Here is a 27,775-nt window from a genome sequence, read left to right as displayed (position 1 = left end):
ATGCTATTTGTCATCTTCCTTCTCAAGTGGTTTCTTAGATCTATAGGTGTGAATATCACATTCTCACGACCACCATCTATGTGCATGCACAAATTGTATGTCTTCCTTGGTGCAATGCCGACACTATCAGCTATCACTACAAGAAATCTGTGGATTAGTGATGGTCGTAATCCATCATTGAATATTTTAGCGACGGATAACTTTCATCACAATTTCCTAGTCGCTAATTAGCGACAAAAAACATTAGTCGCTACTTTCATCGCTAATTTATGATAAATTAGTGAATGCCATGATTCATCGCAAGGTCATCGTTAATCTGTAGAGATTTGGTTTTACGATAGATACAGATTCGTCACTAATTTCATCGCTAATATAGTGAAGAAATTGCGATGGATTACAATCCATCATAAAATATTGGTCGATTCAGTTTTCTGATAGATAAATATCCGTTCTTAATCTGTCGCTAAATTGGTGGTCGATACTAATTAGCGATGTTTAATATCCATCACTAATCCATCGTAAAAAATAATTTAAATTATTTGAAATATAAATATTGAAAAAACTTTTCTTGTTACACAATTTATATATCCTGTGTATAAAAAACAAACTACACATAAAAAATACATATACAAAGCATCTGAAATAAATTTAACACAAGATACAAGGTGAAAAAAAATATTGATCCACTATAATCCTCGTCAAGTTCTAATTATTTACAAGTGAATATTTACAAAGAGTTTCTTTTGAAACAACAAGAAGGTACAACAAATTCAATTCAACACATGAATCTAATCATCGCCAAGATTCTGAGCATCATCTTCTTCATTGTCTTGATTTGCCCATTCATCCATGCCTCCATCGGCTCCTCTACGCTGATTATCTCCAGCATCCTATAAGAGAAAAGAAAGATTAGTATTGATAAACAAAATATAATGAAATAAATTATATGCAATGCACCTAATCTAAGACAATCAAAGTAACATGAATGAATTGCACATCGACTAGCTAGCAATAAAGTGAAGGACATTAACAGAATTCAGATATGTGTTCTACGCTGACAGAAAAAAATTCATAATGATTCAATCATGCAGATATGTGTTCTAAGGTTGTCAAAAAAATATCATAGTGATTCAAGCATGCATATATATGTTATAAGGCTGTCAAATAAATATCTTTTGTATCTCAATCATGCTTATATGTGTTCTAATGTTGTAAAAAAACTCTCATAGTGATTCAATTATGCATATATGTATTCTAAGGTTGTCAAAAAACTTTCATACTGATTCAAGCATGCATATATGTGTTCTAATATAGTCAAATAATTTCATAGTGATGAAATCATGCTTATATATGTGTTCTAAGGTTGTAAAAAAACTTTCATAGTGATTCAATCATGCATATATATGTGTTTTAAGGTTGTCAAAAAACTTTCATAGTGATTCAATCATGTATATATGTGTTATAAGGCAGTCAAAAAACTTTCATAGCGATGAAATCAAGCTTATATGTGTTCTAATATTGTCAAAAAACTTTGATGAAATCATGCTTATATGTGTTCTAATGTTGTAAAAAAACTCTCATAGTGCTTCAAACATGCATATTTGTGTTCTAAGGTTGTCAAAAACTTTTACAGTGACAAATCATGCTTATATGTGTTCTAATGATATAAAAAAACTCATAGTGATTCAATCATGCATATATGTGTTCAAAGATTGTCAAAAAATATTCATAGTGATTCAATCATGCATATATGTGTTATAAAGCAGTGAAAAAACTTTCATAGTGATGAAATCATGCTTATATGTGTTCTAATGTTGTCAAAAAACTTTTATAGTGCATCAATCATGCATATATGTCTTATAAGGCAGTAAAAAACTTTCATAGTGATGGAATCATGCTTATATGTGTTCTATTGTTGTCAAAAAACTCTCATAGTGCTTTAATCAAGCATATATGTGTTCTAATGTTGTAAAAAAACTTTCATAGTGATGAAATCATGCTTATATGTGTTCTAATGTTGTAAAAAAACTCTCATAGTGATTCAATCATGCATATATGCGTTCAAAGGTTGTCAAAAAACTTTCATAGTGATTCAATCATGCATATATGTGTTATAAGACAGTCAAAAAACTTTCATAGTGATAAAATCGTGCTTATATGTGTTCTATTGTTGTCAAAAACCTTTCATAGTGCTTCAATCATGCATATATATGTTATAAGGCAGTTAAAAACTTTCACAGTGATGAAATTATGCTTATATGTGTTCTATTGTTTTCAAAAAACTCTCATAGTGCTTCAATCAAGCATATATATGTTCTAAGGTTGTCAAAAAACTCTCATAGTGATTCAAGCATGCATATATGTATTCTAAGGCATTTAAACAATTTTATAGTGACGAAATCTTGCTTATATATGTGTTCTAAGGTTGTCAAAAAACTTTTATAGCGATTCAATCATGCATATATATGTGTTCTAAGGTTGTAAAAAAACTTTCATAGTGATTCAATCATGCATATATGTGTTATAAGGTAGTAAAAAAACTTTCATAGTGAAGGAATCATGCTTATATGTGTTCTAATGTTGTCAAAAAACTTTGATGAAACCATGCTTATATGTATTCTAATATTGTCAAAAAACTCTCATAGTGCTTCAAGCATGCATATTTGTATTCTAAGGATGTCAAAAACTTTCATAGTGATGAAATCGTGCTTATATGTGTTCTAATGTTGTCAAAAAACTTTAATAGTGATTCGATCATGCATATATGTGTTTTAATGTTGTAAAAAAACTCTTATGGTGATTCAATCATGCATATATGTGTTCAATCATGCTTATGTCTAATTTATCATGCATTCATGATGGTTGTAATGATTTGATATATATATCACACACACACACACACACACACACACATATATATATACACACATATATATATATATATATATATATATATATATATATATATATATGATGTCATTCAATCACAAGAACTATGATGCATGCATTGATAACTTAATATTTTCATGTGCAAAATCATTCATTTGAAGCATTGATAACTTATCATTCATTTTCATGTGCAAACCCATTCATAACACAATACATTCATTTGAAACATGTTTTCATGATACAATTTTACATAGAAGACACAATCAAATTGAAAATAACTTCATTCAAGCATGAATACAGTCACATCAAACATTGCAATACATTCAAATCATTCATATTAAAACAATGTCAAACATGTACCTGCAACAAACACACTTCAATATCTCGCTAACTACTACCATGACTAGCATGGAATCCGAACTCCAAAAATAAAAACACTTTTATTTTCATACATTAAAATCATGCTCAACATGATATCCAAACTCCATCAAAGCAATCCTAAATATCCACAACCAAGTGAGTGTGAACAAGAAATTGTTACATCCAAGAAATTAAATAACCTAAGATGCGCTTGCATCACTTACTCAACATGGGCATTTACTCGATTTACATGCTATTGCCTTTATATTTTTTTTTATTTCTTTTTGCATTGCATTTTTAGTCACTTGCGATGCTTAGCACTAAGCATTGCGCAATTAGCTCAGGTAGATACATGCAAAGCACATTTATATACGACAGGAGTAACAACTCATCAAGAGGTGGCAAAGGATCTGAGCGTGGGTCGGCTGCAGAGCGAGACAAAGGCTAGGGTTACATCGAGCGAGCAAGGTGAGAAAGGGTGAGAGAAAGGATAGGGGCGAGAGAGGGGCAGGGGCATCGGCCCCTGCCGAAAATAAAATAGGGACAGGGACATTGGCCCCTACCGAAGATAAAAGAGGGACAGGGGCATTGACCCCTGCCAGAAATAAAAAGAGGGGCAGTGGCATCGACGCTTGCCGAAAATAAAAGAGGGGCAGAGGCCAATGGCCCATGCCGAACCAAAAAGAAAAAGGGGGAGGGGGGGGGGGTGCAAAGCCCCCTGCGACTCTTGAAAAGGAGGAGGCAGGGGCCGATGGCCCTTTCCAGACCAAGAAGACAAAAAGGGGGGGGGGGGACCCCTTCCGCCGACCCGCTTGGTGATAGAGAGAGAGATGAGGGGAAAGAAAAAAGGGAAGGGAGGAGACACACCTGGAAGAGGAGGTCGCTGGTGTCGGCATCAACATACGAGCAAGAGGGAAGGAAAGAAGATAAAGCTGGTGCCAACATCGATAGACGAGCAAGTGAGGAGAGAGGCGAAAGGTGGTGTTTGTGTTGACAGATAAGCAAGGTGGTGTCGGCGAAGCTGCTAGAGTGGGAGGCGATCGCCGGAAGGGGGAGAAGGGAGGGTGAACAATGGGGCGAGAGAAAGGGCGGGGGTGTGCGATGAATGAAACAGAAAGAGGGCTCACATTAGAGTTTTATGAGAAATTTAGCGATGGATTAGCGATGGAAAAATTCTGTTGCAAATGCCGTCGCCAATTTGCGACAGAAAAAATGTTGTTGCCCATCCATCGTGAAGTTACGACGAAATATAAGACAAAATTTTTCCATCGCTAATCCATCGCAAATTTTCGATGACGTTTGTGATGGAATTTTTTTGTCGCTAATTCTACAACTAATACCAATTTTGCAGACCGATAGTTTTCTCTCACTAATCTGTCACAACTTTGTGACGAATTATTTTTGTCATAAATTTTTGTCGCTAAATAATATTTTTCTTGTGTATTTCAGCAATTGCAGCATGCGCTTCAATTACTTTATGATGCGACTTTAACATAGGTATCATAAATGAAGCTGCTAATTTATGGTTATGATCACTGATTAAAGTACGAACTATATATTTTCTATTCAGAAGTCTTTTTAACACCATTCTCGTTGGATAGCCATATCTTGCATATGGTTTGCTACTTGTTAGATTTTCACTTGACTTCTTTTAACCTTTTTTAGAACAAACATATGTCTTTCTCACCACGACACCCTATGCATTTTTTGACCAAGAATACCTTCTAACACTGAAGCCAAATTTTAAGGCATAATCATTGAAAAATTTGTATGCAACTTCCTTATTATTAAACTGCATTCTTTCTATAGGAACAGAGTCAAGTGTACTGTCATGATCGTCTACCTCATTATCAAATTGTGTTTCTTCTGCTGGAACAATCAAGTCAAGAGTGAATCCAATGCTTGTACCCTTCTTATCATGTACATCATTAGTACACATGTTCACTTCTTTAGGTGCGTCATTAGTACAGATGTTCACTTCTTTATAACTTTCCAATAATTGAGATACATCATCTTCACTATAACTAGATGATAAGCTCACCGCTGTCATAAGCAAGATATCAATTTGTGTTAGCCAGCACAACATTTACTAAGATTTATTCAAGATGCATATAACAACAAATACCGATTAGTTAAGCAAGTCAAAGAAATGATTGAATGAATCATAGTATAAAAGCAACAACGATTTGTTATTTGCTTATACTATGCATCGAGTTATTATTTATCATGCCAATAAAAAAATGATTTATCATATATGTGTGTTGACGATAGTGATTCACGTGACAACAATTTAATTAGATCTATAACATTATGTAGCGATTTCAATAGAAATCGCTAAAGAAGCAACGGTTTGAATATGCAAATCGCCACCGCAAGCGCGCAACAATATAAATTTTGCATGCACACTTTTTAAAATTATACTACAAATATCTTACAAATCGACACTAAAAAAATACATAATATCTTACAAATTAATATACATATTGCATAATATATTACAAATCAATACGTTAATTCAGCATAATAACTTATAAATCGATATTAACAAACACAACAATATCTCACAAATTGGTAGTATGTTACTACAACCGTGATTTGCACATTGCATATACTAAGTGAATGGACGATACCGGGTAAGATAGAGGCCCTTCCTCGCATCTGTAACCAAGTATTCTTGTTAATAGGACCTAGCGTCTTACAAATAACTTTAATTTTTTAACCATAAAAAAAACATCTACCTGCAATAACAAAACGCCTTAATGGCACTCACAATGACATACGTTCTTCAACAACAGCATAATGACAAAGAAAGGTACTCACAACGCCTTAATGGCACTTGTTGGAATGCTTGTGCGTCATTGTTTTTTTCATACTGTCTAACAAAAATGAAAAAGAAGAGAAGATTGTAAAAATAGATGGCCGACAAATCCCCCTACGATGCCCACCAATCGATCGATTTATAGTTATCTCCACGAGGTAGGAACAAATCGAGAATGTTTTGTAACACAAGGCATAAACAAGAAGACGACAATGTGTTGTAACACAAGCTCGACTTGCAGGAATGTGCAAAGCTATTTATGGGAGGACATTAACGGCAAACACATATCTATCTTATAGGAGGATATTTTCATCAAACACGTATCTATCTTTTTTATATGTTATTTTATTATAAAATCATCATGGGTAACATTGTCATATGAATTATTGTGGGTTCCAAGATATTCCTTAGTACCAGAACACACCAATTTGTCTTTGGGGGAGAACACACAACACCCTCGGTAGTGAGTGAGGTGGTTTTTTACTTTTTGCTTTGGAGTGTCTCTCATGCTGCCCCTTCAACCAAAAATATTAAAAAACTATAAAGAACCTTAAGTTGGCTTGCTCCACTATACATGCAAAGTACAGATTTGATGACAAAATACAAACATAAGCCACCACATGGAAAGGCTTATATTGATTACCAAACCAAAGTACACATATCATGGCACCGCAGACACGCCCACCAGGTAGGGAAGTTTGATTTCATATCCTCCAAAAAAAATAAATTAAAAAATTAAAAAAAGCCCTATTTCATGCCTCTATTATCCTCTGAGTTCTTCTCATCAACCATAAAACACAAGGCATGAACAAGGACTCACTAGAGCAAGGTCTAATTCTTTAGCATCATGGTCTCAACTCCATGGGGAAGGTGGATTACGTATGGTTTTTGGAACCATCAGTACACTTGGTTCATGCTGAGGAGGTGGTGGCAGACGAGGCGGTGATGGCGGAGGTGACAGCGGTGCTGGTGGAGATGGCAGCAGTGGCGGTTGTGGTAGCGGTGGCGGTGGAGATGGCAGCAGTGGCGGTGGTGGCGGAGGTGGCAGCGGTGGAGATGGCAGCAGTGGCGGTGGTGCCGGAGGTGGTGGTGGAGGTGGCAGCAGTGGCCGTGGCGTCCCCTTAGTTTTAATCCTTAAGAGAATAAGGGCTGCAAGGTCACGTATGGCAACCAGCAAGTTGATCAAAACATTGCAGAGAGCCATTCCGTCGGTAAAAGTGTTTGCTGTTGATTTCTTCTGTTGTATAAATAGAGGTTGCGATTGGAATTCCGTCCTTCCTTCCTGCTTCTTTGATTGGTCGCACAAGATTATATCTCTGTAAGACATGCATACCAACCAAAAATGCGGTGACCTTTGTTTACACGGCTACCCTTCCAGCAACAAAATGAAAGGGATTCAAAATTGTCGAACGTACACAAGTGACTTGACTTCACATGAGAGGTGTCAACGGGTCGGGTTTACCCGGACCCGACTTATACCAAACCCTATATGGTCCTGATATGGTGATAAATAATAAGACCCGGGTCCTGACCTTAAGGTCTCATTAATACATGGAGCCGGGTATAGTTTGTGAAATTTTATACCTGATCAGGGCCCGACTCTAGTTCAGATTAAGACCTGTAATTTTTCAATGTAAAAATGATAAAAAAATTATTATTTTACTGAGTATGACATGTGTCTGATTCAAGTAGTTGTTATCGGTAACGAGTATGGTTTCTCTTATGTTGAGTCCAAGTAGAATCAGATTTGGATCCGACATCATACCCAAAAATAGAAGGCAGGTCTGGTTTCATATGGATCAGAACCAAACCAGAACCGTTGACACTAAGTATATATATATATATATATAAAATAAGGTGGGCCTTGAGCAGCTATATATGACCCAAAGATGAGGGCGTTCACATGTGAGTTTGAAATTTTTGGAAAAGTAAGTAAAAAAAGACGGTCTTTCTTCAAATTTTTTTCAATAAGTGCATTTTTCATTTAAAAGTAATAAAAATTGTAAAAAAATATTAAAATAATGGTTCACACATTCATGCCATCGTCTTATAGTGCGTCCAACTAGTGTCATCCATGACACGTACTCTAAATGTAGGGGTATCAATGGGTCGGGTTTGACCCGTACCAAACCCTATAGAGTGATAAATAAGAAGGTTCAAATAGAATTCGGGTCAGAGCCCCGATTAATATATGGAGCTGGGTATGGTTTGTGAACTTTCATACCAGACCGGCCTGACTTGAGTTCTGACTAAGATCCATAATTTTTCAATGTAAAAAAGATAAAAAATATAAAATTATCGGGTCTGGTTCATGTAATTCTTATAAAATCCGGGTATGGTTTCTCTTATGGTGGGTTAGATTGAACCTGGATTCGGCCTTGGTACCAACATCTCGAATCAAGTCTGGGTCTAAACCAAACCCGGACACCCCTTAGCTGGAGTTTTATATGCTGCCATATTCAGGCTCAAAACATAAAAATACCTATTCGAAAAACAACCAACTGGGCAGTATAGGTCCAGTGGACACTAGCCACGGAGTTTCCTCTTCCTGTGGTATATCTATTCTCTACCTGTTACCAGGCCGTGGGTTTCTCTATTTAAATAACGACAATTCAAACACGGCTCCGGTCTCCTTCTTAGTATATTCACCTCCAAGAAGAAAAGAACAAAGAGAACGAGCCAGCCGGTTTTGAATTGAGTCAAAAGAAAGAGATTAGACAACGAAGGCCTTTCATGATGTACGCATATTAATTACATAGGGTATTGGTATCGTATACCACCGTATACAGAGAGTTGAGATCTAAGGAGCGGTTAAGTGACATAGCTAAGTGCCATAGCCAATCACATAACAGCTCCCGGGATCGGAAGCAGATCAGGTCATGCTGAACATGAGCATTTTTTCTCTCTCATGCCGACATCGTGGCCGTCTGTTTGCATTTTGGATGAATGCCACGTGGTTTTGTTGGCTTTTGAGCTTTTTAAAATGCAAATCGGATGGCCACAATGTTGGCATGAGTAAAAACGCTCATGTTCAGCATGACCTGATCTGCTTCCCCGGGATCAGGTTAGTGGGAGATCTAACGGTATTACCGTCAGACGTCCCTAGGACACCGTCGATCTCAAGATGAATGGCATGCAAACCAATCATGTGATTCTCATCACTTACTTGGATGGGTCCCACCCATTTTCCCCATGCCTCTTATGCTTCAGATGGATGGCATCAGGATGGTTTAAAGTGAACGGCTCACAATGAGCCCTCCTAACTTAATCTTTAAAGATGAACGGCATCCAAGGCAACTCTGACCTGCTCCTATTCTTAAAACTTTCATCTAAAAAATCAAACAAGCCCCATCTGTGTCTGAAAGGGCCCACAATCATGGCAAACCAATTAAAATAATTTAAAAATAAAATCTTAAAATATTGATGGTGATGAAGTAATAAATAAAGGTAATAAAAAGTAAATAAATGATGATTGAGAAGATGAATATAGGAGGACAACTTGGTAGTGCATGAAGTGAGGAGGAACAAGAAGCGGGCAAAGGAGATCTAGTCCATGATGGCCGGAATTGTTGTAGAACTCTTAATCAACAAGATTGGATGACTTTTGATGGATGATGTAAAACTTGTATAGGCTCGTTAACTGATAACAAATATAGTTTACAATGCATATATTTTCTATCATAGAGTATAGATTTTTGACGTGTCTTGTTTGCAAGCAAAAATCTTATTGCTTACCCCTTCAAAACAACGTATTTATTTTGTAAATGAGCCAATTTCAGCATATGTAGTAGATTTAAGTCTAAGTTTCCATTATTTTTAATTGAAAAAATATATATTTTTAAACAAGCAAGCTCTAATACAGCTTGTTTAACTAAGGTTCGCCATGAAGGCAACCTTAGGGCGGCACCTCTCCTTGTGGTGGGACGTATCAAGTTCAAAACCCAATGGTGTCTGCCTAACCCGAGCTTGCCTTTAAAAAAAACGCATGATCCCGGTCACCATGTTAGCATAAAGTGGACTAGAATCTCCAGTCAAGCTGCAGAGTTATGTACAACTCTTCCTTGGGTTAAGGGCTTTCTTCTCATACAGGAAATGCAGGTGTTGCATTGATGTTGATTGAGCTAAGTCTCTGAGCAAGTCATAACTGAGACAAAACTATGAAGGCCCTTATGCTCGCAGAAAGAATTCATCCTCTGTTCTGCAATCCCAACCTTGGAGCAGAACACAGTGGCATGATGACAATACCAGCCGCAAGAGGAAAAACATACACACACTGACACACATGCACCCATCCCTCAGCAGTGAAGCACAAGCACCAACACACACTCAGATACCCAAACACTTAAATCACACACACACACACACTTGATAAAACACAAACATGTGCAGTCTATCTACAATACCCAGCAGGAAATTGCCACCATTGTGAAAAACAGCTCATAACAGAGCACAGTTTTTACTTGCGATTCTTCTGTGATGGCGACCGAGAATCACATGGCAAAGCAAACATATTGGCTTACCTCCTCTTGCACGACAGTGAGTACGCTCAATAAACATTTGGTTTTGCTTGTAGAGAAATTAAGATAACAAAAATATGCGGAAACAATATAGGATCTAACAAAGGCACAATCAAATCACAACACAAGGGTTTACGTGGTTCGGTCAACACGACCTACATCCACGGGGCACGGAGAGAATAATCCACTATAATGAAAGTAGAGAGTACAATGTAGAGAGTACAACGTCCAATAGCTTGCCCAAAGCTAAAGATAATAACAACAAAGAAATGACAGGAAGAAATGAATACAAGATTACCTCTCGGGTGCACAACCCGAGTCAAAGCCCACACCACAACCAACACCTCTCCTTGAGGATCAATGCGTGGTGACGAACCTTCTTCCTTCTTCCTTTACTTTTTTCTACTCTCTCTCTCTTACTCTTTCTCTCTCTACACACTGCACACAACCACTCTACCCTTCTCATCTTGCACACAACCTCTACACCCCTATTTATAGATGGCATAGAGTCTTCTAGATATGAACCTCCTAGAAATGAGCCTTCTAGACTCATTCCAGAAACCGAAGAGGTTTTAACTCTTCAACTTCCTGCATTAATGAGAGTTAGGTGGCTATTCCACTTCCCCACATCATTAAATGAGGGGATAGGGCTAACCCTTCAACTTCTTCTACATTAATGATAAGTGGGTGGCTAATCCACTTCCCCATACCATTAATGAGGGATAGGGCTGGACCCAACAATCTCCCCCTCCAGCCCTAGGGGATACTTCAATTCAACTAATCAATTGAAGTTCATGCCGTCCAGTTGCCGACATGTATTTTGTTTCTCCATCGGTAAGGCCTTTGTCAGCATATCTGCACCATTATCATTTGTGGAGATCTTTGCAAGATGAAGCAAATTTTTCTCAAACACATCTCGGATCCAATGGTACCTGATATCTATATGCTTTGACTTTGAGTGAAAACTCGGGTTCTTGGCGAGATGAATGGCACTCTGACTGTCGCAGTACACCAAGTACTTGTCTTGCTCAAAACCCAACTCCATCAAGAATCTTTTCATCCACAACATCTCTTTGCAAGCTTCTGTAAGAGCAATGTACTCTGCCTCAGTAGTAGACAAAGCAATACACCTTTGCAATTTTGACTGCCATGACACAGCTCCCCCTGCAAAAGTGAGTACAAAACCAGATGTGGACTTCCTCGTATCAATATCTCCAGCCATATCTGCATCTGTGTAACCTGTCAAGACAGGCGATCCACCACCAAAGCTTAAACAAACTTTGGAGCTCCCTTTGAGATATCTGAAGATCCACTTTACTGCTGCCCAATGCTCTTTTCCTGGATTTGCAAGGAATCTACTAGCAACACCTACTGCATATGCGATGTCTGGTCTTGTACATACCATCGCGTACATCAAGCTTCCGACTGCTGAAGCATAAGGAACTTTCTTCATTTTCTCCTTCTCCTCGTCACTTGATGGACTCTGCTCCAAGTTCAGCTTAAAGTGACTTGCAAAAGGAGAATCAACTGGCTTTGCATTGTTCATATTGAACCTGTCCAACACCTTTTCGATGTATTTCTCCTGTGATAACCATATCTTCTTGGTTTTTCTATCACGAGAGATCTGCATGCCCAATATTTCCTTTGCTGGCCCCATGTCCTTCATTGCAAAGGTCTTACTCAGTTCCTTCTTAAGCCTGTCAATTATAGACATATCTTTTCCAAGGATAAGCATATCATCAACATATAACAAGAGAATAATAAAATTCTCACCGAACCATTTTATGTAAACACAATGATCTGCAGTCGATCTATTGTATCCATTTTCAGCCATAAATGAATCAAATTTCTTGTACCACTGTCTTGGAGCTTGCTTCAGCCCATACAAGCTCTTTTTCAACCTGCATACAAGATTTTCTTTACCTTTGACTTTAAAGCCTTCTGGTTGCTCCATGTATATCTCCTCCTCCAAATCACCATGGAGGAAAGCAGTCTTCACATCTAGCTGCTCAATCTCCAAGTCCAGGCTAGCAGCAATACCTAGAGCAACACGAATAGAAGACATTTTAACAACAGGAGAGAAAATCTCATCAAAGTCAATACCTTGCTTTTGACCAAAGCCTTTCACAACCAATCTAGCTTTGTACTTTGGTTGAGAGCATTGTTCTTGAGTCTTCAACCTAAAAACCCACTTGTTCTTCAAGGCCTTTCTGCCTTCTGGTAGTTCCACCAAATCATAAGTGTGGTTCTTCTGCAATGCATCCATCTCATCGTGCATAGCTATTAGCCATTGCTCTTTCTGCTCACACTCTTGTGCTTCCTGGTAACTCTCTGGTTCACCTGCATCAGTAAGCATCACATACTCATGTGGAGAATACCTTCTGGAAGGTTGTGACTCTCTGGAAGATCTTCTCAATTGGGGTTCTGGAAGAGGTTGTTCTCTAACTTCTTCCTGCTCAACATGGCCTGCGGGAAAATCAACATCCGCCTCTGCATCATCTTCCTGCACTGTTCTTCCTTCAACTTGTGCCACTGGAGGAGTAACTGGATCTAAGTGGATAGATCCACCTGCAGAAGTCTGAATTGACACCTCTTTCTTGATATCTTCAAGTGTCTGGTCTTCAAAGAATACCACGTCTTTGGATCTGAATACCTTCTGCTTCTCTGGATCCCATAGCCTGTAGCCGAATTCGGCATCACCATATCCCAGAAAAATGCATTGTCTCGTCTTATCATCAAGCTTGGACCTCTTCTCCTTGGGGATATGTGCAAATGCCCTGCATCCAAATACCCTCAAGTGCTTGTAAGACACATCTTTTCCTGACCATACCTTATCTGCAACATCATTTGCTAAGGCATGAGCAGGAGACAAGTTGATCACATCAACTGTTGTCCTTAAGGCCTCGCCCCAGAATTTCTTTGGCAACTTAGATTGTGCAAGCATACACCTGATTCTTTCTGCAATTGTACGATTCATCCTTTCTGCAATTGCATTGTGTTGTGGGGTACCTGGAACTGTCAACTCATGGCGAATTCCATGAATTTTACAATATTCATGGAATGGACCTGTGTACTCGCCACCATTATCTGACCTGATGCATTTCAGTTGTTTTCCTGTTTCTCGCTCAACCATGACATGAAATTGCTTGAATACATCAAGAACCTGATCCTTGGTTTTCAGAGGGTATGCCCAAACCTTCCTGGAGAAGTCATCTATAAAAGTAACAAAATAGAGTGCACCACTGAAAGTTTTCACATCAGTAAAACCATTAACAGTTTTTGTTCTCAGAGGACCACAAACATCAGTATAAACTCGCTCCAGAATGTGAGATTTTCTATGAAAGGCATTTCTAACAAAGGATACTCTATGTTGCTTACCAGCTAAGCAATGAACACACGGGTTTAGACGTGTACCTTTTAACTCTGGGAGTTGCTCCCTCTTAGCAAGAATCTGCAAGCCCTTCTCACTCATGTGGCCTAATCGACTGTGCCACAAATCAATAGAAGAGTCCTCAGTTGTATTCAACTGTCCCTTACATACCTTGCCTTGCATCTTGTAAAGAGTACATCTCTTTCCTCTGGCCTGAACCAATGACCCGCTGCTGAGTTTCCATTGTCCTTGGCTAAAAACACTGTTTCTGCCATCTTCATCAAGCTTTCCTACTGAAAGCAAATTCAACCTCAAGTCTGGAACATGTCTGACATCCTTGAGCACCAACATGTACCCAAGATTGGTCTGGAGATGAATATCTCCAATACCTACAATTTCTAACGTTCCTGTGTTTCTCATTTGGACAACACCAAAATTACCGGTCCTGTATGTACTGAAATATTCTCTCTATGGTGTGGCATGGTACGAGGCTCCTGTGTCTATGACCCAATCTGTATCCTGACATACACAGATACATGGATCATTAGTAGTAGACAAAATCACAAGCTCACCTTCAACTGTGGTTGTGGTATCTTCTTTAGTTTCTGATGATTCTGTCTCTTTCCCTTTTTTCTGATTTTTCTTTGGCTCTTTGCACTGATTCTGGAAGTGCCCTTTCTTTCCACAATTGTAGCAAGTGATGTCTTTCCTTGACCTGGACTTGCTCCTATATCTGCGGTCATTTTTCCTGTCCTTTGACCGACCTCTGCCTTTGGATGAACTCACCATCAATCCTTCACCAGAATCCTCATTCGGTGATGGTCTTCTCCTAATTTCATTGGAAATGAGCGTACTTGTGACCTCTTCCATATCCAATGTTTCTTTTTCATAAATTATGGTTGTCACAAGATGCTCATAAGATGGTGACAATGAGGTTAGTAACAACAAAGCTTTATCCTCATCTTCAAGTTTAACATCCAGACTAAACAGACCAGCAATAATCTTATTAAACACACTAAGATGGTCAAGAATGGGAGTACCTTCCTTCATACGAAGACTATAAAGTTGTTTCTTGAGGTGTAACTTGTTGGACAAGTTCTTGGTCATGTAGAGGCTCTCTAGCCGCAACCACAATCCCGCTGCTGTCCTCTCTTCCATTACGTTACACATGACTTCATCTGATAGACACAACTCAATCACACCAGCAGCCCTCAAGTCAAGATCATCTCATTCATCAACGGTCATGCTTTCTGGCTTATTCGCCTTCCCGACAAGAGCCTTGTGCAACCCTTGCTGTGCAAGTAGAGCTTTCACCCTTCTTTGCCATAAGGAAAAGTTTCATTTGCCATCAAACCTCTCCACCTCAAACTTAGAGCTAACTGATTTAGAAGACATGATTTTCCACAAACCAACTTTGATACCACTTGTAGAGAAATTAAGATAACAAAAATATGCGGAAGCAATATAGGATCTAACAAAGGCACAATCAAATCACAACACAAGGGTTTACGTGGTTCGGTCAACACGACCTACATCCACGGGGCACGTAGAGAATAATCCACTATAATGAAAGTAGAGAGTACAACGTCCAATAGCTTGCCCAAAGCTAAAGATAATAACAACAAAGAAATGACAGGAAGAAATGAATACAAGATTACCTCTCGGGTGCACAACCCGAGTCAAAGCCCACACCACAACCAACACCTCTCTCTGAGGATCAATGCGTGGTGACGAACCTTCTTCCTTCTTCCTTTACTTCTTTCTACTCTCTCTCTCTTACTCTTTCTCTCTCTGCACACTGCACACAACCACTCTACCCTTCTCATCTTGCACACAACCTCTACACCCTTATTTATAGATGGCATAGAGTCTTCTAGATATGAACCTCCTAGAAGTGAGCCTTCTAGACTCATTCCAGAAACCGAAGAGGTTTTAACTCTTCAACTTCCTGCATTAATGAGAGTTAGGTGGCTATTCCACTTCCCCACATCATTAAATGAGGGGATAGGGCTAACCCTTCAACTTCTTCTACATTAATGACAAGTGGGTGACTAATCCACTTCCCCATACCATTAATGAGGGATAGGGCTGGACCCAACATTGCTTTCAATATTTCAGAGCCACTTCTTAGAAGAGAAACTAAAACGAAAAGTAATAGACTTGTGTCGCTGCAACAGCTTCCAAAAAAAACAACCTTCATTCACAAAGGGAAAGAGTAAGCAACCATTTACATGAAAGACGTGACAATGGCATGGCTGCTGTAGGAATACGCCAGATCTGAGTGAATATTCGTGATGTAAATGAATTTCCATAGTGATTTTAGACAGGAGATTCATCTTAATGTTCCTGTAAAGGGAAAACTTACCATCAAAGTAGATTAGATAAAAACCAACACATTTTGTTGCACTTCTTTCACAAACAGGAAAAGAAACTTGAACTGGTTGAAGAGGATTTCATTTGGAAGACTTCATCATACCTGTAATGGAGCTTTATATTCTATATGTGATGCAGAATCATCATTAAATCCGTTGTCCGTAAAAAATCCCACCGACTGCATGTATGATGCTGATTTCAACAATGTGTTGGACCTTGGAACGATCTTCACCTCTCTCCTTTTCAATGCTTTCTATCAGCTCCAAAGGCATCTTCCACAAATACAACTTTTGGAGTGTTGTTAGGTGCTGAATCCCAAAAGGCACACTCTTCATCTTCTTGCAGTGCTCGATTGTCAGCCTTTGCAGACTTGGCAATGCAGTCTCCTCTATAGACAAACTTTGCAAAGTTGCAAGATTTTTAATGTAAAGGTCCTTCAGCTTAGGAAAACCCCCAGCATTACAATGCAATTCTTTCCCATCGTAGGCCTTGTCGAGATAAAGCCACACCAAATTTGGCAAGGATTGGAGTAACAAGAATGGATCTTGGCTTAGTCTTGAAAGGTACAAGTCTAGCCTCAAGAGATTGAAGAGGTAGTTGATCCAGAATGGCAACTGCTCCAGACGCCCAAACAATTGGATGTCTTCAAGAAGAGGTGGGGGATCTGATAAGAATTCCAATTTGAGAGGTTCTTCCTCATCAACAGAAGATATGCGAAGTACACGCAGCTCTTTCATCCTTGCAATGGAGGCACAGAGGTCTCTCCCCTGTTCTCTCCTCACCTTTAATATTGCAAGATTTTTAAGCTGGGTCAACTTACCAATTGCTTCAGCTATCTCAAAAGTAGAATTTAAGCCCGACAGTTTTTGCAGATCTTGTAAGTCACATATTCCCTTTGGCATTTCACATCCTAAGAATTGGTCGATAAAAAAAGGATCCATAATAAGAGGGAAAGTGCATACATAGCGCAGGCTTTTCAGTTTTGATATTTCATTTGGTAGTTCTTTGATTTGACCATATAGGATATCCAATGTTTGCAGGTTCTGCAGCTTCCCTAGCGAGCTTGGAAGATGCTTGATATTTGTTTCCCTCAAATTCAGATACCTCAAATGAAACAAATCACCCAATGCACTAGGTAGCTCTTCAAGGGAGACACCTTGGAGGTCCAATACCCTTATTAATTTAAAATCTGAGCATATGCTAGAGATGAAAGAAGGGATCATGTTTGTATCAAATGTGAGAAAGGAGCGAAGATACAACACAACTTTCTTGCTTAAAGAAATGTCTTTGAAAGTGATGTTGTGGAGTGACAAACGTCTAATTCTTTCATCAACCCTTGCATCTTTCTTTTGTAAACAACTGCAAAAGCCCTCTTTCTCGCACATAGATACAATTACTTCCCGAAGAAGATCATGTACCCGGCATGCCTTTACTCCTCTTCTGTTATTTCTCTCTACAACCTGGAGCAAGCTTCTATCTATGAGCTCCATAAGGTAATGCTTCCCTACCTCCTCTAGCGTCATACCTTGCCTGTGTTCTATGAAGCCCTCTGCTATCCATAACCTGATGAGCCTATTTACTGTGATTAGATGATCTCCGGGAAATATGCCGCAATACAAGAAGCAAAACTTAAGGTGAAAGGGTAACTCATGGTAACCCAATGAGAGGATTGTGCTTACCCTACAAAGAAAAGGATCATTACTCAACTCATAACGAAGGCTATTGTAAACCCTTCTCCATTCATATTGTGACCTCTCCTTATAGGACATAGCACCTCCCAACGCTACAATAGCAAGTGGCAAGCCATCACACTTGTTCACCAAACAATGGCATACTTTGGTAAGATGTGGAGGGCAGGTTCTGTTAGGGTGGTCTCGAAATGCCTTGTTACAGAACAGGATCATTGCCTTTTCATGGGGAAGGGGTTGTACACAGTGGACAAGGGCTGACTTTTCGGTTTCAACCTCTATCGGTGAAGCAATGTTCTTTACATGGCTTGTGATCATGATCCTACTTCCACAACTATTCTTTGGCAATGCGAAATTGATAGATCGTAAAATGCTACCAGTCCATACATCATCTAACAAAAGAAGATACCTTTTGTTCTGCAAATACTTGTAGAGCTCTTCCCCGAGGCTCATCTTATCCATCTTCTCCATGCCGTCCGGAGCCGCCTCGTTCCTTGACTTGCAGAAACCTTTCATGGAGGATATCAAAAGATTGTCAACGTTAAACGACTGAGACACAGAAATCCAAGCATAACAGTCGAAGTGCCTCTGCACCCTTTGGCTGTTATAGACTTTCCTGGCAAGGGTCGTCTTCCCAGACCCTCCCATCCCCACAAGAGAAACTGGATTTAGTCCTAAATCCCCCTCTGTTAACCACATTATCAGTTTCTCAATGTCTTCATCGATCCCCACCACACATGCCTCTTCGGCGAAGCATGATTCAGTGTTTGCTTGCAATCTTCCAGCAGAAGCACTGATCAGATGAGAACACGACGACCCTTCATCCGTTCTGGTGAGCTGATGCCATTCTTTTCTTTTACAAAGAGAATCAATTCTTTTCCTGATAGATTGCACCTCATAAGCAAGATCATGACAGGCCTTGAAACGCTTGGCAGGCCCGATGATCTTTTGGAGAAGACTTGCAGAAGCGTCTTCATTGTGCCTTCCCGTTCGAACCATGAATTCATCAAGAACATCCTCGATATCATATGCAGCATCTCTCACTTGCTTAACCCATGTGCTGACCCCTTCTTCGCCATCCTTCCTTCCATCCACATCCTTTAGGAAGGATCTCATGCTCTCCAACTCCATCTTCATCTCTGCTACTTCGCTTCTTACTCCTCTCAGGGAATCCACCTCTCCCATCAACAGTGATCCCATCTTGTTGATCAAGAATTCGACAGCTATTCGAGCCATCTCGGCCTCCACAGCTCTCCTACCCTGTTCTTCTTCCTCTTTTTAGCAGAACCCAGCACTACTAACTTGTGCTTCTTCCACATTTCTTATTCTTACCAAATACTTGACCATATATCTCACATCATTTATCCACTATTTTTAAAAAAAATAATGAACACCATTTTCATTTTTTATAATCGTCTTCGTTAAATGACCCGGCCATGTTGCTGTAAGTACGGGTGTCAATGGGTTTGGCTTACCCGGACCAAACCCTATAGGGTCCAGGTATGGTGACAAATAAGAAGATCCTATTAAGACTGGGGTCCAGGTTTGATTAATATATGAATCCGGGTATAGTTTGTGAAATTTTATACCAAGCTCGACCCGAGTTCTGATTAAGACTTGTAACTTTTCAATGTAAAAATGATAAAAACTATTATCTTATCGGGTATGGTATGGGTCTGATTCATGTAGTTTTTATCGGGTGGGTCCAAGTATGATTTTTCTTATAGTAGACCCGATTAGACTCGGGTCCGGACTTGATACAATACCCAAAAATCTGGTCCAAGTCTGATTATACCTAAGTCTGAACCAAACCTGACCCGTTGAAAGTGGTAACTAGATGTTGATTGCTCGGATGACAACGTCTAACATTCAACCCTAAACGGGTTGGTGTAGTGGGGTGGGGCTTGGCTGCTAGATGGGCAGTCAAGGTTCAATTATCATCGAGTCATCCCTCTGCACAATCCAATGTGTAGCATAGGCTTTAGGGGCAGGATTTTTGATTTGGACTCGATAAGTACCGACCTACGATCCAAGATCCAAATGGATCTCGATACATGAGGAAGTGTTTCACGGGAGTGAGTTTGAACAGGACTCTGAAAAATAGAGTTTTTGAGACTCATTTACTCTATTTCGACAGAGGCGGTCCAAAAGAAAGTTGTGTGTGACTCGCACGCCTTTCCAACAAATCTGAGATCATCGGATTCAGATCAAAAGTATTTGCTCCACGAACTCGAAACTGAGACTAGTAGTAAGTCAGTGACAGACTCTCCGGGTTCAGTGGATAGCCTGTTCGAAGAGGGTTTCGACTCCTCAGATGGCGGAGTTTGTGAAAACTTCCAACAGATGAACTAAAGGTCAAATTCAGACCTTTTTAACAAGCTATGACTTGGATTTTTATGAGTTTTCTACGAGCCCCTACCAATTTTTGAACTCTCGACACAGTAGGTGATACTTGTTATAAATTGTAATCTGGGATCCGTAACATGCATTCACATCAACATGAATTTCAGACTTGCAAATGTACGAATCAGGTAAAACTCAGAATAGTAACTAGGTTCAATAGTATTTCAACTAACTAATTCAAGTTTCAGATTCACAAGTTATGTAGGAAATATCAGGAAATTGAGAAACTCAAAAATCTACACATGCTTTAAATTCCTAACTTTTCGATAGCAGCAAAAAGATTGATATTTTTGAGACATGTAGATGAAGATTCAGCCACGAAGTTGAACATAAAAGTTTTATAGTTATGTCTTAGCTTTCCATAGAATCAAACAAATCAAATTTTAATAGAGGGAATTGGGAGGAATCCCAAAAATATAAAACACTATTCACAATATTCTGGATGGGACAAAAGCTGACAAGCTCTATCTGACCGATTACTTGATAGGAAATTTTTGGGACCCTTATGGTCGAATTAAGCCATGACCTCAACAGTAAAGTTGAGGGTCTGTGTCTTGGATTTTCAGAAAACCTAAAAACACCAGAATCAGACCAGTATCTAGACAGATACGACCGATTCTTTGGAGTCGTCTCTGACAACTCTGAAATCGGGTAACTCGTTTCTTGACAGAAACCGAGTTAGATAAAACCACGATGTTCACAATCAAGATATAACTAGAAATCACATTCAATAATATAAAATGCTTCTAAACACTCAATTCATTGTCAACAATCAACTTTTTTTTCAGTTTGCAATCGACAAGCAATAATCTTAGCAATCAACAACAACAAAAAACAAGTAGTTAGAAAAACCAAACGCAATATTCGGATAAGGTCAAGAGGGAGTGTTGTTGGGCAGCAACCACCGTCTCATGCCCTTGTGCAGATGTCCAACACCCTCAAGCTAGTGCAGCCATAGGCAGCCACTAGTCGAACTTCACACCAACAAGGGTATTCAACCCAAACCCAAGCTTCTTTCACAAAGAACTTGTAGCTTCTTTCTTCCTTTTTTTTTCAAAGAAACAACCACCAGCCCATGGTCGACTACCACGAGACTCTTAAGCCCTGCTGGAGGGTGGAATGATGATGCTACCTCTCAGCTCCAATCACTCAAAAAGAGAGGGTGGGCTTTTCCAAGTTGTCGCCCACTTAACCCCTTAGAGGCTTCCATTTAAAAAAAGAGCATCATTACCCTCCAACAGCCTTTTTGACCTTCTATGGTCAAAACTAGATTCAAATGAGGGATATTGATGTCCAGCCCAAAGTGGCGCCAACTATGGCTTGGGGTTGAATTAGATCTTGGATAAGATCCAAGATCCAAATGGTGCTTTTGATCCAAAAACCCTTCACGATATTGGGTTTCTAAATTGAAAAAGAAAAAGAAAACTACCGTGAATACCCCATACACCCTCTAGTGCCACAAAACAATCATATAAGGCGCTAGAACTATCCGGATCCATAGAATCCGGCACCTAAAAATAAAATAAAGTTACATAAAATAAAGGTTGAGGACAAAATGTCCAAAATATAATTCCATGAAGAGCGTAATGGAATCGAGCGAAGGATCAAGGCGAGCATCGACTAAATTGTGGATCCACTAAGACAAGGGACGTCTTTCAAGTGGGTAGATCGCCTCAGGTATCGATGCCTAGATCGAGTCTGGAGAGTTGGATTGGGATCCAACTTTGCTTCTAAACTCTGAACCTCTGGATGCTCTGCATCAATTTTTTAGGGTTTTCTGCAGGCATGTCTGGGTTTTGATAAAGTAGACTTAGATTGTAAAATCAATACCTTTGTACAAAGATATGATAAAATCTTAATTTTTGAAAGGTATGATCTAGAGATCCTAATGGTGATTAGGTCCAAGTTTGAGGTCTAAACGATGAACAGTTTAGGCTAGAAAGCTTCTGCAAGACTTATGAAAATTCAGTTTTGTCAACAAACAGATTCTGGATAGGTTGGGGTTTAGGAGAGGGTAAGGCTTTGAGAGGGGTTTAGAGAATGTGTTTTGGTGACTTACACAGTTTACAGAAAGTGTCATACGACTGAGGAAGGGTCTAGTTTATTTGGGTTGAGCTTTGAAACCACGTTTGGTGTTAGAATGGTTTGAGTCCTCACTATAAGGATGAGGGTCAATAGCGATGATTCTTTTCCAGCAAGAAATGATCTCGCTGCTATTGATTAAGCAATAATGGTAAGATTTTTGTCCTCGCTATTAGCTTGATCGATAAGGGTGAGCCATGAATCTCATCCCTATTACTCTACTACGACCATGAATCTCGTCGTTATTAGCTTCATCAATAACGATGAGTTGAATATCTTATGGAATGCCTTACTCCTGCACACAACTTGTTGTTAAAAACATATGTATAACGACGAGATTCTCTAACCATTAGATATTGTCGTTAAAACACTTTAATGATTATATTTAACAGCCAAAAGATCTCACTGTTATAGATCAACAACGACGATATCAGGCTCTCACCGTTATAGGATTTTACTCTATAACAAAGACAATTATGTTGTTATTGATCTTTAACAACAATATCTAACGGCCATATAATCTCGCCAGTATAGAGTGATATTTATAAAAAAGGCTTGTCAGGCTCCTTTTTATAAAAAGGGTTTGGAGTTTCAACATCGAATGAAATGCTCGTTTATTCAAAACCCTAACTTGTTTATCACCGAATATCTCTCCTCTCTTCGGTGTTTCTTCTGTGTGTGTTTGATCATGAGGTCTGCGATTAGGGCTTTGGTGCTTTGTCAATGGATTAGGGTGTAGTTTCTCGTTGTGGTGTATGGTGATCATCTTTGTTGCTTGCAACAAAGCCATGGATGCTTCTTCGAGGGATTTTTTTCTTCTTGTTTCGTGTTTTCTTTATTCATTTTCATTGTTTAATTTGGATTTTCAGTATCATTTTTGGTTTGCATGCTATGGTTTTGATCAAGCTCAAATGAAGGAGGAAGATGAGAGGGCAAGGAGGAAGAAAGCGCAGAGTTGCCCCTCGCAGCTGGTGGAGGCAACCCATGAAGTAGGTCAGCATATTCTGACAATGAAGATTTCTCATAGATTTTTCTTTTTGTCTTTTTTTTCTGTTTTTTTGCTCAATTATTTTTTATTTTTTTATGATCTAGGTTTTGCTTCATTTGGGTTAGGGTTTTTGTGGATTGTTTCATTATTGATTATTTTTAATCATAGTCACCTTTTTAATCTTGCACAGTTTGGGATTCTACCGACTCAGAGATCAGATCGGATTAGGGACGATTCCTGCGACCCACCTCCCTTCCCCCCTTCCTCCCTTTCTAGGGTTTCTTCTTCTTCTTCTCCTTCTTTGTTTCTAGGGTTTTTTTGGTTGGGTGAGTTGTAATGGTGCCTTTTTTTGGATGCTATTGTTTTTTATGTTAAATCAGAGTATTACATCAAAGTCCTATATTGCTGGACTCGAGAACAAGTGTTTGATGAGGTCCCTATGGTTGTCACTCTTCTGGAGTTCTGAATATTGTTGGCACCAAGTGTTTCCTCTTGGAATTGCATAAATGGCTTGGTTCCTGGTTCAATTAACTCATAGGATCCACCCTAAAATATTATGATTTTGTTTTGTGAACAACTTTCTTTAGAGGTTTGTTCCCATTTTGATTTGCAGATTCAGAATTTATTGAGTTTGAATTTGTGTTTTTGATCCCACCATTTTTCAAAGTTCATGAGTTAATAAAGGTAAATCCAGATCTATTAGCATGCATGAAATCCACTATTCTTGAGATTGCAATATCTAAGTTTCTAATTTTCCAATAATATGATGCTTTTGTATTGATCATGCAACTAGGATATGATCTTGGAAGGATATTTATTTTTTTGCTCACATCATGCATTATGCCCTCCAAGTATTTGGATTTCTCAAGTGTGTTTCTAATCTCGACAACAGAAACACAATGCAATTTCTTCAGAGGATGGGAGTGAGGACTCAAGTCGATGGCTTAGCAAACTGGCATTCATTAACTTCTACTGAAATTGTGCACCTCTCAAGGCTAAGAGTTGATATAGAAGAGACCTAGAAACTGTGGTTTGTTGTAGACATAGTTGCTAGTTCTATCAAATTAAGAACTAGCTAAGTTTATACACATCAATAAAATGGGCCAAGTATTTGTCAGACAATAGCCAAGAACTCACCATTCCTTGGAAAATATAGATAAAAAAAGTTACACATTTATCCTTTATGTATTTTTTTTCACTTAATCTATTATGTCAAGATTCCTTATTCACCATTCATGGTGTGCAGAGATACTCTTTTTTGCCTTTTTTCCTTTTGTTTAATGTTGTTCTAATAATGATAAGCTCATGTGCATATTTTCTATGTTTGGTTGCTTTATTGCTTTACTTTTCTCATTTACTTTGGTTTGTTTGGAGGCAGTGTTTATATAAGATCCCATGCATTATATAGCCTTTTTACGTGTATGGTATTATTAATTATCTAACTGCTATTTATTCCTTTTCTGTTTGTTTTGCCTTAGTTATTTTTTCTCATGAGAAAAGAAACTTCATTATTTTTTCTGTATTATCTGATCTCGAGTGGTATTTTTGTAACATCCCAAAAATTTTAACTTGAAAAAATAAAAAAATTATTTAAAGACTTGTAATTGATCATTTTCAGAGTTAATACAAAAAGTACAACAAAAAATTGTTTGAAAAGATCTAAGTTAGTGAACTTTGGGTAGGTTACATAGAAGTAGATGATAAAGAATATTGGATCCCAGTTTTATTGGATCAGGGTTTGTTTTCACACTCACAGATTTAAAAATGAAGAAAACAAAAATTTCAAGACATTTCATTCCAAAACATGAAAATAAAATATTATTTAACAAGTAATATTTCAAAATGTCAAACACATCTAGGAAACAAAACTAAGCAGAATTGTTCTTTGACTAAACTGTGTTATCTCGTCATTGCCTGTAACAACAATCTACTCATCACCTGAAATAATAAGATGGCAGGCTATATTAAATCTGGTAGGTACAACAATGTCACATATTTGTAAAGAACTAGTACATATACGATGAACAATCATGTATTTAATAAAATCATGGTAGGTATCAATAATTGTCATAAAACTTACAAATCTCAAACATGTGCATATATAAATGTCATTAGTAAAAAATAATTCATATTAACAAGGCATATGTTTCATTCACGTAACTATGTGAATTTAAGATCTTTGTTTCAATAATTACTCTCTCTGTAGGTACTCACAGAAGAAAAACAAATCAGTCAGACTGAGACCACACAAAGGTTTATTATTCTATGCATTTTAATACCTCATTTGACTAGCTAAAACGATACCCAAAGGCGACAGTGTAATAATTGTGAGAGAATCCTCTAAAGGTGTATATAATAGTAAAGATGCAGCATATGCCTTCTTCACAAGTTATGAAAAAGTATCAACCTAGGACAAACTTGCGGTAGATCCGGGCCCCTAACTCCGATGACTGGGAACGTTGAGTCATTGTCACTCAAAAGCATGGTAATTAATAATAGTGTCCATCAGAGTTTGTACCACTTACCCCCTCCAAGGTAAGTATAAAGATATGAATGGATTATTAGGTCTTCTTAAGATTTAAAATATTTGTATATGCCTCATACCAGTATCATCTACCCATTCTGAGTAAGTTTTCATGTTTGTGTATTATCATAACTCATTCAATATGCTCATGTGATTTTAAACCGATCTGGCATCTTGTCTGTGAAGGCGATTAAGTGTACATGGGTTTTGCATAACTTGGTGCAGTTTTGCACCTTATGGGTTGTCAAAACCTCAATTCATCTATAAGTTTACAAGTATACAGGCATGTCAATTATATCTTATAGTACAATAATAATATTAATTAATCAGGTTTTTAAAAAAGATCAACACCTTCACATTTGAAAACCAAAAAAGGGTATTTTGGAAAATTACTACAATCAAATCTGGCATACAACGTAAACAATACCCAAATCTCAAGTTGAGGTAACCCAAATTTTCCTCAGATGCATATAAGAGAATTTTATATACGTGCAACTAAAGTCTACACAATCAAAGTACTGCATTTTCACAGTCAAAATATTTATGAATCATATATGCATCAAAACTCATTTTTTAAACAACCTAAAATTTGAAACATGCATAGTTAATGTTTCGTAAAGTCTAACATTCATAAAATGTCCAATACATGTAAATGTAACACATGTGAACATAAATATATTCAACGCATATGAACATAAAATATCCAATGCATGCAGATATAAATATCATATTTTATTCATAATGCCTACGAAATGTAAACATGCATACGTAAAAGAAATTACAAAATCAACATACAAAACATGCATTTGTAAATCGAGATACGAACATGCATTTATAAATAAAATATTCATGCATAAATGTAAATATGCGTCAGTAATAAAGTATGCGTACACAAATCAAATTATTTGTACGTAAATAAATCATGTGCTCATAAATGTAAATATGTGTAAGTAAATAAAACATGCATACATAAATCAAATTATGTGTACATAAATCAAATTATGTGTACATAAATAAATTATATACTCGTAAATATATATATTAACATAGATAAAGTACATATATTCAGACCATACAAATATGATCATCATACATAGTTTTTTACTTTAAAATACGTGTGATTCTTTGGTGAATTTGAACATTGGTGAATGCTTGCTCGTGCTTGGATATTTGTGTTGGAGGTATGTGTGATACGTGTGAGATGTAGTATCGCTTATAAGGGCATGCGAAATGAGGTGATGACAAACTACGATAAGAGGTGATGACAACTTGCAGAAGAAGAACCAATAAGGTGGCTCTTGGCTTGGGCCAAGTCTTGGTCCGACAAAAGTGGCGACGAGGTAGGCGAGCCTCGGCAAAACTGTCAAACAAAAGTGGTTTGGCTTCGATTGAGCCGAGCTAGGGTGGGCTCGGTTCAGTTTCTAGCCATGTGTATGTGGCCACACTCCAAGAATCCCTTGCCAGTCATGATGTGATGAAATATACACATTCTGTTTTAGAAGTTTTAGCTCATGTACGGTTTTAGAGCCACACAGTTTCATCACCCCATCTTTTGCAAAATTATTACCAGTTATACCTTCATAGTTAGATATCATATATTTGATAAACACCTATAGGAAAATCTATTATGGTAAACATCATATATGAGAACTGTGTTGTATATATAGATGAACATGAGTTACCTGTAAACCTTTTATAATTAAAATTCAGAGGTATATATGTAATTTTAGGCATTGATTGGTTATTTAATCATCATGACACTA

General features: G+C 38.1%; 1 long non-coding RNA gene across 1 annotated transcript in view; it reads right to left on the bottom strand.

The window, feature by feature from the left end:
* Positions 1-700: 700 nt before the first annotated feature.
* Positions 701-27,775, bottom strand: part of LOC149812765 (uncharacterized) — a 31,137-nt gene continuing 4,062 nt past the window's right edge. Inside the window, exon 3 of the long non-coding RNA XR_016428310.1 lies at positions 701-890. This is a non-coding gene — a long non-coding RNA (uncharacterized LOC149812765). The remainder of the gene's footprint in view (positions 891-27,775) is intronic.

Source organism: Nuphar pumila, chromosome 16 (assembly GCF_984573655.1).
Source record: "Nuphar pumila chromosome 16, dmNupPumi1.hap1.1, whole genome shotgun sequence".
NCBI lineage: Eukaryota > Viridiplantae > Streptophyta > Magnoliopsida > Nymphaeales > Nymphaeaceae > Nuphar > Nuphar pumila.
Note: the sequence above shows the minus strand (reverse complement) of the source record. Positions and strands in the feature narration are given on the sequence as shown.